An 11,344-nucleotide genomic window follows, 5' to 3' on the forward strand; every position below is an offset into this window, starting at 1 on the left:
TGCAATTTGAACTGAGGAGTCTTGACTACCATTTTGCCAATGCCAATTAGTGAAGAATACTCCACTAGTTGTGGAGTGAAGATTGTCGTCCATGACTGATATCCCTTCCAACACAGAGCTACCACAGGCCCATAATCTCAGTTCAGGCGTGATCAGCCAAATGGATTCAACCATGACAAACAAGAAGACAAGTACAAAACAGAAGGAAAGAGATGTTCCAGCCTTGGAGGGACCAACGTTGCAGAACCTTTCAGGCTGAGAGGAGCAAAGGATGCAGCTTAAAAGGAATTCTTGCTAAGGCCTTGCCTTGAGCTAGAGATGTTTCCTGGTGCACAGAAAGCCAGACCGTGGGTGTCGCCAGCATGACAGGAGACCTGTCAGGCCTACATCCTTTCTGCACTTGCACTTCCACAGGAAATAACACTGTCAGCAGCGCCCTTGCTCGTGACGTGTACTGCGGAGGCACTGACGCACGGAGCAGGGGAAAGGGCGGAGGTGGAAGAGCAGATTGTTTGCACCAACAAGTCGCACACCATCGTAACGCTGGGGCACTCTTACTTGCTCCGGCCATGTCTGCGGTCTGGCTTTTTGCTACTTAATTGGGAATGGAGTCTCACAGGTTTGGAATTGTTTTGTTTTTCTGACCCAGCTGGCTTGGAACCAGAATCCTCCGGGTCTCAGCCTTCTAAATTGCTTGGATCACAGGCACGAGACAATGACACCGGCCACTGACACTCAGCTTAGGTTTTTATTCCTTAATAGTCACAGCCCACTTTAACAGTGACCATGGAGAAATTCCTGAAGAAGGGTTACACTCTGTAAAGGAGAGAATGGAAAATTGGAGAGCTCACCATTTCTAAACCCCTGTAGTGTGAGACGCAAGAGTGATGACTCACAACTGTTTGAGTTCTTAACCTCTGTTGAAGGTGTTGGGGTCCCTTTAAATTCTGCAGAAAACTACGACTCATCCCTCCAGAAAACCGGAGAGCCCATCTTTGGGGCAAACTTCCAGAGGATTTATGAGCTCCCAGAACCCCATTTGATGAAGGTATTGAGGTTAGTCACTATATGAAGAACTCCTAAGAGATGACAGGCTGGTACTATCAGACAGAGTTGACCACAAAAACTTTGAAGCCAAGAACTCCTATTTCCATTTGACACAGGGGCTATATTTTCAATGTAGCTGATATAACTGAGCACTTCACTTTAGGAGAAAGAAGCTAGAAGTCAATATATTTGGGGGTCAATATTCTGAGCTTTCAGAATAAACAATTCACCACAGTTCCAACACAAGAGTCCTTGATTCCTGACAAAGAAAAGCAAGAAAACTGAGGATGTATTCATTTGTTCAACAAATCTATATTCAATTCCCATTATATGTCAAGCTTTGTTTTATAAACTGAAGGCCTAAGCAAGAACAAAAGTGGCAAAGTGTCTGTCATGTGGTACCTACTTTCTCACTTAAGTGGGGAAGGGAGATAATCAACAAACAAATAATGGCATGATAGAATGTGCATTGTAACAAGTACTCCAAAGAAAGATACAAAGAATACAGGGGAAAGTCAGCAATAGGGAAGCTATGTGACAGGGGACAGTCAGGCAAACTTAACCCTTCAGAGGGCTTGTGACAGCTGCTGATAGTTTGGATAGAGACAATTACATGATCTTAGCCACCTAAGAAACAGCCACTGATTTGAAAATGTGTTCTTCTCTACTCCCATCAGGAATGGTTGGAATTCATGTGTAATATACAATAATATTCATTTGGTTTTCCCTCCAGGCTATACAGCTCTTAGCTATTGATTATAATACAACCCACAGACATCTGGACATCCTCTCCCTGCCCCCCCCCCAAAAGAAATTACACAAATCCATGACATGAGTGCTATTGTGTTGGCTTGCTAGATGAGCAAGAGGGGCTAGCCCACGCAGGCTTTGGAAACATACATGCATGTATTCCGGAGGGTGATCAAGAAACGCCAAACATTCAGGACTTGCTAGATCCACAAAATTTCAAGCGGCCCAGGAATAAAGAGTATGCTGGGATAGCCTTCCAAAGTAAAAGATTAACGACTGCATCTTACCTCTCTTCCCATGAAGAAGAAAACATAAGCCTGTTGGAACTTTAACGGCTGGAGTGAGGGGGTCTGGACCTCTGTGGAGCACATCTCTGTGCTAGGCAAACATGCAATCTTAGCACTGAATATACAAACTGTGGTCGAAACCAAAGTATGCATGTGCCTCTTAAGTTATCATCTACTTTTAGTAGACACAGAATGAAAGTGGTTGGAAGATGAAAGTAAAAACTAGACAACTCCCTCAAAACCACTTGGGATCACTTTTTTTTTTTTTTTTTTACCTCCTATGCTATGAAAACAAAAACAAAAACCCAAAACTTTCTAAATGATTAGCCAAGCTTTAGAGTTTTACCTTAACCAGAGTGAGGAATATTCTTTATTATTATTTTTTGTCTGTCTTGGGACTTAAATTCAGGGCCTGGGCACTGTCCTTGAGTTTTGTGTTCAAGACTAGCAACCTACCACTTGAGCAACCTACCACTTGAGCCACAGCTCCACTTCTGGCTTTATTTTGAGTTAACTGGCAGAGTCTCATGAGCTTTTCTTCTCTGGGCTGGCTTTGAGCCAAGATCCTCAGATCTCAGCTCCCTGAGTAGCTTGAATTACAGGGGTGAGAAACTGGCACCTAGCTGAAAAATATTCTTTTGTCCTCATGCTTTGATATCAAATGGGCTCTTGTGAAATAGTAACACACTGCATTTCCTTAAATATAGTGGAAGTCGATAGGAACACATTTTTTAAAGACTCTGAATATTACCACACACACACACACACACACAGACACACATACATACACACAGGCTTCTAAGATGTCTAGTTAGCATGTATGAAGTTTTCATTGACTCAAGCCCAAAAGAAAGGTCCAAACATTAATATAATATCCTAATTGTTCTAGTGGAATTACAAGCTCTGTCTTTGTTTGTGGTTATTGTAAGGAAATCAGACTTGGCTAACCTTGTTTTTCTTTCTCATGCTTTTTAGCAGATGACTGAAATTGATCATGAAAAAAAATCACATCACTACCTATTATTTAGTATGTTATTTTCTGTCCAGGTGTTTTGAGTTGATTATTCAAATTCATCATGCTACTACAATATGAATAATATTGCTATCATTTATCAAGTTTTGTAAAAATTATTTCTCAGGGCTGGGAATGATAGTGCTTGCCTTGCATGCATTAATAACTGAGTTCGATTCCTCAGTACCACATAAACAGAAAAAGTCAGATGTGGTGCTGTGGCTCAAGTGGTAGAGAGCTAGCTTGGAGCACAGAGAGGTCATGGAGAGTGCCCAGGCCCTGAGTTCAAGCCCAGGACTGCCAATAAAAAATCTATCATGTAATTCTAAGTATATCATACTTAACACCTAGAAAAATCTAATAGAGGAGACTATATCAGTAATCCACAAGACTATTCCTAGATTTGATGATTTTTCCAGAAGGCCTCACATACCTCAGAATACGATGCTCACAATGATGATTTTTTCAAGTAACTAGGCACAAAGGAAAATCATCAAAAGGAGAAGGCCTTTGGCTGCAGTCTCAGAGTTACTAGGTACCAGTTGCTAAGAATCCTCTCCCAGGACAGAGGCAGTAGATGTGCTTAATTCTTTCTTACTGAGTAGAGACAGCTCATGAAAATGGTGTCTTGCAAGGATGCTCAGTAGAATTAGGGTGTCCTGGAGATTTATTTGGGGATAAGTCATATGGATGCCGTCTGCCAGGTGTACACCCAAAGTCCAGACCTCAGAAGGAAACCAGATGCTTGCCATGAACTGTATCAGTTGCACAAATCGTTTAGGCATGCTCATCAAAGAATTGTATGGGACTTTCCTCAAACCCAAGTTCTTAGTCTGCATGCAAACTTCCACAGATTAGTGAGTGCAGATGGCAGGGTCGTCCATGGCTATGCCTTTGAATGGTTTTCTTCACACAAGCGTTGTTATATTGTGGAAAATCTTTTACAGATACTTTATATTTTATCTTGTATATTGACATTTTATATAAATCCCTTAATTACTATATTATATATATATATATATATATATATATAAAAAAACAGGGATAACACATTGACATTTTATATAAATCCCTTAATTGCTTGCAATATATATATATGTATATATGTGTATATATATATATATATATATATATATAAAACAAGGATAACGCACACATATGTATATGTTATTTGTGGATGCAAAACAGAGATCAATTAGGTTAAATAATTTGTTCAAGACCATACAGGAACATATACAAATAGAGGTATAAAAATGTGCTTGCAGCTGGGCACTAGTGGCTCACAGCTGTAATCCTAGCTACTCAGGAGGTTGAGATCTCAGGATTGAGGTTCAAAACTAGCCTAGGCAAGAAAGTCCATGAAACTCTTACCTCCTGAAAAAAATGTGCTTGTCTGTAAAATTTGCATTTATCAATGTCTTGTCAGTGGATCATTTGGGCATGTACACATACCAATTATCATGACCACTTCTATCTTTTAAAAAAATCGAGGGGGCTGGCTCAGCGGTAGAGTGCTTGCCTTGCATGCATGAGGCCCTGGGTTCGATTCCTCAGCATCACATAAGCAAAAAGAAAAAAGCCGGAAGTGGCGCTGTGGCTCAAGTGGTAGAGTGCTAGCCTTGAGCTGAAGAGCCGAGGGACAGCGCCCAGGCCCAGTGTTCAGGCCCCACAATCGGACCCCCCCCAACCCCCAAAAAGTCTAGCCTTGGATGGTTTGTTGTTGCTGTTTGTTAATGTACTATGTGATTTCTAGTTTCCTTTGTGTGTTCGCCCCCCTATGATTTATCTCCTATTGTGACTGTATTTGATTTTGGTACCCTAGGAATTGTATATACGATTATGTGAATTAGGGAAGGGAAGGGGAACACAAAATGGTGAGACAAAGAACAAACAGGAACGAATGCAACATCGATACTCACCAGACCATACACTGGAAATGATCTGTACAATTTGGAGGGGAGATTAGGGGAAGAGGGAAAATGGGAGAAAAATGAGGAATGGGGTAACAAGTTTGACACGAAATGTACTGATTACCTTAACAAAAAACAAATCTAAGCAAACAAATTGAAGACTATGGGATGTATGCAAACGATGGCAAACACTTGTTTAAGTCTGTCTTTATGTAAAAGAAAGGCAAAGCCGGGCACTGGTGGCTCACACCTGTAGTAGTCCTAGCTACTCAGGAGGCTGAGATCTGAGGATCACAGTTCAAAGTCAGCCCAGGCAGGAAAGTCTGTGAGACTCTTATCTCCAATTAACCACCAGAAAACTGGAAGTGGTGCTGAGGCTCAAGTGGTAGAGTGCTAGCCTTGAGCTGAAGAGCTCAGGGACAGGGTCCAAGCCCAGAGTTCAAACCCCACGACCGACAAACAAACAAACAAACAAACAAAAGAACTGAACAGAAAAGAAAAGGACAGAAAGGAAAAAAGGCAAAAATCTGTATAACTCTACTTGAACAACTCAGTGACAGAATTTTTTTTTTAATCTTAAACATACATTTTTTGGTGTGGAGAAAAAAATAATAGAAATATATTTGCAATGGGAATATATGTTCAAAGAAGATGCCTAGGGTCAAATGTATTTTAAAATACATTTTAAAGCAGATGAATACGGTCAAATTGTTTGCAATTTTGAAAACAACAAGGAAACGGGCTGAAATTGTTTTAGGAAAGAAGGAAGTGGTAATGAAGGATGAAATGAGATTGATTGGCACACACACTCTAAACATATGTGGAGATAGGAGTGAAATTCCTTCTGTATAACTAATGTAAGTAAGAAAACAGCATCAATCAATAATAAGTCAGTAAATCAATACCACTCAAAGCACATAAGGTAATGCTGGTGCCCAAACTGCAGTATGTTTGTCTCCAAAAGCCGTTCAGCTCTCCACTACATTAAGTCATCTCAAATCCTACCATCTAATAAATGTAAAATATAGTTCTTTCCAAATCAGGACTAGTTTAGCTACTTTAGATTTTTCTTTTCACCCCCTTTTTGTGGGGAAGGGTTAAAGAAGGCTTGAACTCAGGATCTGGTTCTGCTTTTCTTCTCAAGGCTAGCGCTCTACCACTGAGCCACTGCTCCACTTCTGGTTTTGGGTGTTTAATTGGAAATAAGATTCACATGGTTCATGTCCACCCAAGGGGAAAAACAAAAAGAAAAAAAAAGAAAGAAAAGAAAAAAAAAGAAGAGAAAAGGAAAGTGTCTCACTGACTGACTCAGGCTGACTTCAAACCTCGATTCTCAGATCTCTGCCTCTTGAGTAGCTAGCCACCAGCACTTTGCAGATTTTTCTATGAATAAATTATTATTTAATCACTGATAATTATGACTACCACAAATCTACAGACAGAAGAAAAGTAGTTTTGTTTTTGTTTTTGTTTTTTGCTGGTGTGGGGGGAAGGAAAGGAGTTCCTGGGGATTGAACTCAGGGCCTCATGAAGACTAAGCAAGTGCTCCTACCACTGAGCCACACCTCCATCCCCTAAGAACACTTATAGTCTCAGTCTGATTCCTTTCTAAAAGATTTATGAAGGGAAAGGAAGAAATCTTGGCTATGTGGTTTTGTTTCTAGCTCCTTAGTGTGACTGATGTTTCCTTCTACTTAGAATGTGTGAGAAGTCCATTGCGGGTACCCCCCCCCAAAGCCCACCCCTCTTTAGTGATTGACAGCTTCTCCCCAGATTAACATCGGAGCGATGGAGTCCATCACCTCAACCCCTGCGTGTGAGATGCCACCCTTCCTCTTTCAATTTCTTCCTTAGAAGAAACAGGAAGATTCTTCCCCTGAGTCGAAGCCTACCAGGTGTCCACAGCACAAGCAGAGATTTCTATTTCCATCACTTCCCGGGGGAAAATGCTTGACACAGTGGCCAAGTTAACCCAAATAATGAAATAATATGCATAGCTGTGAGCCTTTTAGATTCACAAACAAGGCCACTCAGGAAAGCAATTTATTGACCCTCTTCTCCCTAACATGCACCCACAGCCAGATAAATGGGTTGTCTGTAAATGGATGACTAAGTACATGGAGGCTCACTCACATCTGTGGTACAGATGCCGTGTCCCTCTAGACTGTACTTCCTGGTCCCCAGGGGTTCTTTTTCAGTTTTGATTTGGACAGTGCAAAAAAAGAAATCCTCACCCCTAGTACTGGTGGTTCATGCCTGTAATCCTAGCTACTGAGATCTGAGGATCATGGTTCAAAGCCAGCCTGGACAGCAAAGTCCAGGAGGTTCTTATCTCCAACGAACCACCTGAAAACAAGAAGTAGAGCTATGGCTCAAAGTGGTAGTGCACTAACTTTGAACAAAAATCTTATCTATAGAGCCCGGGCCCTGAGTTCATGACTCATAACCAACAACAACGACAAAGATCCTCACACATTATTTACACATCAGCAGCACAGAAACACAACCAACTACCCAATCAGTACTGATGTTATTAGAGCCCATTTAGGAGTCTGCTCAGAATCTCTCATTTCCCATCAAACCTTGGAAGATTTGCATAAATTGGCCTTAGGGTGAAGAAATGAAGTCTGTGGCCCATATGCCTATCCTTTTGCGTTGAACATGCCTCTCTGAGCCTTTTAATTTAGCCTTTTAATTTACAAGTAAAGTGAGCTTGGTGGGAAGGGAGACTCAGACTTCCTATGTCTCAATTTCTTCATCTGTAAAATAGGGTAAAAAATTCAGGGTAGGATGCCCATGGTGTAACTTTTAAACAACTAATGAACAGGTGAACAAAATGAATACTAACAAGCAGAAACATACTTTGTCTGGGAAGCAGGGATCACGATAAGGAGGGAAAGATGCATGGAGAGAGGAAAGGTGGCCTAATGTAGTCTTTATATTCAAAGTACATAGGTGAAAATGGAACCCTGTAACTTGAGTTTGAATGGGGTTGGGAAAGATGGGAGGAAATGACCAAAGGGATGATATTGCCCAAGATTCATTGTACGCATAATCTGACTTGTTGAATTGAAACCTTTTTGTACAGTAGCTAAATACAATAAGAATATCACTAATATTAATAATAATGATCATTAGTACGTGTGTGTGCTGGTCCTGGGGCTTGAACTCAGGACCTGGGCACTGATCTTGAGCTTCTTTTGTGTAAGGCTTGTGCTCTACTACTGGAGCCACAGGGCCACTTCTGGCTTTCTTCTGAGTAATTTATTGGAGATAAGAGTCTCACTGATGTTCCCTGCCCAGGCTGGCTTCAAACCATGATCCTTAGATCCCAGCCTCCCGAGTAGCTAGGATTACAGGTGTGAGCCACCGGTACCTACCTAATAAATAAATTTTTAAAATGAGAATGACTGAGCATGAGTCTCAGAAAGACTGTAAGCATTAAATCATATAATGCCTGTCTCATGCTTAGCAATGTGTTTTTCACATAATAAATGTTACATAAACTTTGTTCTTCATCATTATCTCAGGGCCATTCAGTGACAACTGGCAATCTGTTTGTGAAAAGTGTGTACAATCTGTTTAGGACAGGAATCCTTTCCTCTTCCTCTCTTCTGAAGAAAAGCGTTTATATACTGTTTGCCTGGTTATCTACAGGGACTGGTAATGGGACAGTCATGCAAAAATCTGGCCAAGACCTTTGATGCCAAATGTTGATGCCTGAGGTTCATCTGGAACTGAACAAAAGCGGAATGTCACAAGATTCCAGGAAACAGGAAGACTGAGCCCCAATGTAGCCCCTGGAGATAACCCTGCTTCTAGGAATGGATGCTACATTTGCTGGCACTTTCTCGTAAACATCCTCAATAAAATTTTACTTAGTCGGCACGTAGGTTGCTATGGTGATAGGGGATAGAAGGAATTATGCAACAGATGGTCCTAATCTATTTAAAATTCACTAGGATTGATTCTTTTGAGGTAAAGCTACAAGCCTAAGCCTTGCTCCCAAGAAGCTAGAGAGCATCCTGACGTGAGACTGACCTGCATCTTTTCTACATTCCTTATGTTACAGCCAGACCCAGGGCGGGATCAGGTATCAGGGATTGAGAAGAGTTGGAGATTTCTAGTAGGAACAAGAAATGTATGTGCGTACCTGCGTGTGTGCGCATGCCCAGGGCTTGAAGCATCCTGGGGCTTGAACTCAGGGCCTGGGTGCTGTCCCTAAGTTTCTTTTTGTTCAAGACTAGTGGTCTGCCACTTGCATCATAGTTCCACTTCTGAGTTTTGTGTGGCTTATAAGAGATAAGAGTCTCAGAATTTCCTGCATGGGTTGGCTTCAAATGTCAAACCTCAGATCTCAGCTTCCTGAGTAGCTAGGATTACAGGCGTGAGCCAGCGGTAACTGGCTAGGAAGAATTTGTTTAAAAGATTTGGCCATTTTGCTCCAAGATCATAAAGGAATTTGACATATGTAGTTTTATACACACATACACACACACACACACGCACACATACACACACATGCACATACACACACACACGCACACACAAACACACACACACACACACAAATTGGAGTTCAAGCTTCCCTCCACCATTGAACAACTCTGGGTTCTTGAGTATTTTCATTTACCTAAAATGCATTATGAAACAGGACCATAGTGTCTGCTTGTACTGTTGCGAGAACCAAATGGATTATGAACACTGGAAAGTGCTAACCCAATGAAGTCTTTGGAGTGAGATTCTATGCAAAACTTTCAAAAGAGTAGTTTCTTGTCTCCCAGAATGAGTTCAGTGAACTGAATTAGAAAGTGACACTCACCTACAATTCATCAACTTAATGAACCCTCAAATCTCACCTTTGGAAAAATACTGCAATCAGTATAACTGCTTTTAAACCTATTTACCTTCTCTCATAAATTTCCCAGGAGAAAACAGAGACATAACACAAAATCAAAATGGTAAAATTAAACGTTCATCTGGCATTTTTTGATGTTGCAGTGGTATTGTTTTGTTTTGTTTTTGTTGGTCATGGGGCTTGAACTCAGGGCCTGGGCGCTGTCTTTGAGCATTTTTGCACAAGAATACTTTGGGAGCTCCTTTGCTTATCCACTTTGAGCCCACAGCACCACCTTTGGTGTTTGACTGGTTTAGTGGAGCTAAAAGTCTTGTGGGGACTTTTCTGCCCCGGCTGGCTTTGAAATGTGATCTTTAGACCTCAGCCTCCTGAGTAGCTAAGATTACCGTCATGAGCCATCAAGATCCAGCTCATCTAGCATTTTTATTTAAAAAAATTGTTGATTTTTGTTTTTTGTTTGTTTTAAAACAGTCTCACTTTGCAGCCAAAGATGACCTAGGAGTTGCTATGTAGTTTAGGTTGGCTTAGAATTCATGATTCTGCTGCCTCTAACTCTTGAATGCTGTGATTAAAGGCATGCACAATTGCACTAGGTTCTAGCCTGGATTCTATTAAAAACAATAAAATAAAAGTTAAACAGCGGGGTACTGGTGGCCCATACTGGTAATCCTAGCTATTCAGGAGGCTGAGATCTAAGAACTGTGGTTCAAAGCTAGCCCAGGAAGAAAAGTCTGTGAGACTCTTATCTCCAATTAAATACCAAAATGGGTGGGGTGGGGAGACAAACTGGAAACAGAACTATGGTTGGAAGTGGTAGAGCCCTAGCCTTGAATACAAAAAGCTCAGAGACAGTGCCCAGGCTCTGAATTCAAGTCCCAGAACTGACAGGAAAAATTAAAAGGTTAAGCAGAGTTTGGGGATGAGGATGAACATCAGTGGTAAAGCACTTATGTAGCATTTACTAGGCCTAGGGGTCAGGACCCAGTACCACTATGTATTACTAAACAAAAGAAGCAGAGATCGAAATTAGTAGAGGTCCCTTTAATTCTTACTTGCCTACTAAGAACAAAGCTGTAAAAGTCCATGATAATTCACTAATAGGATCATGGGGAACGATTCTATGACCTGGAAGATACTAAGCTTGCTCCCATGGGTGCTGGATAACATCTTCCCATGTGAGAAAGGGTGTTGGCTGATTTCCAAACAGCTTCTAACGTATGAACATGATTGACAAGCCCTGTCTCTACGTAGCTGCATTTGGTTTTCTGAGCTGTCACAGGCTAAATATCGGTATTTCTGTAGTTGGGTTACACCTTTTATTTTTTGTGCATATTTCATAAAGTGTAATTGTTAGCTTTGTAAATGAACTATTTCCCCATCCTGTAGCTTTGACAAGATTGCTTCAAATGAGGAGACTAAAGATAGCCTCATATATATTAATACTAATTTTTATAATTTATTCCAAAATGTGCATTATAAA

Source organism: Dipodomys spectabilis, unplaced genomic scaffold, assembly GCF_019054845.1.
Source record: "Dipodomys spectabilis isolate Male_0828 unplaced genomic scaffold, ASM1905484v1 ptg000241l, whole genome shotgun sequence".
In the NCBI taxonomy this organism is placed as follows: Eukaryota; Metazoa; Chordata; class Mammalia; order Rodentia; family Heteromyidae; genus Dipodomys; species Dipodomys spectabilis.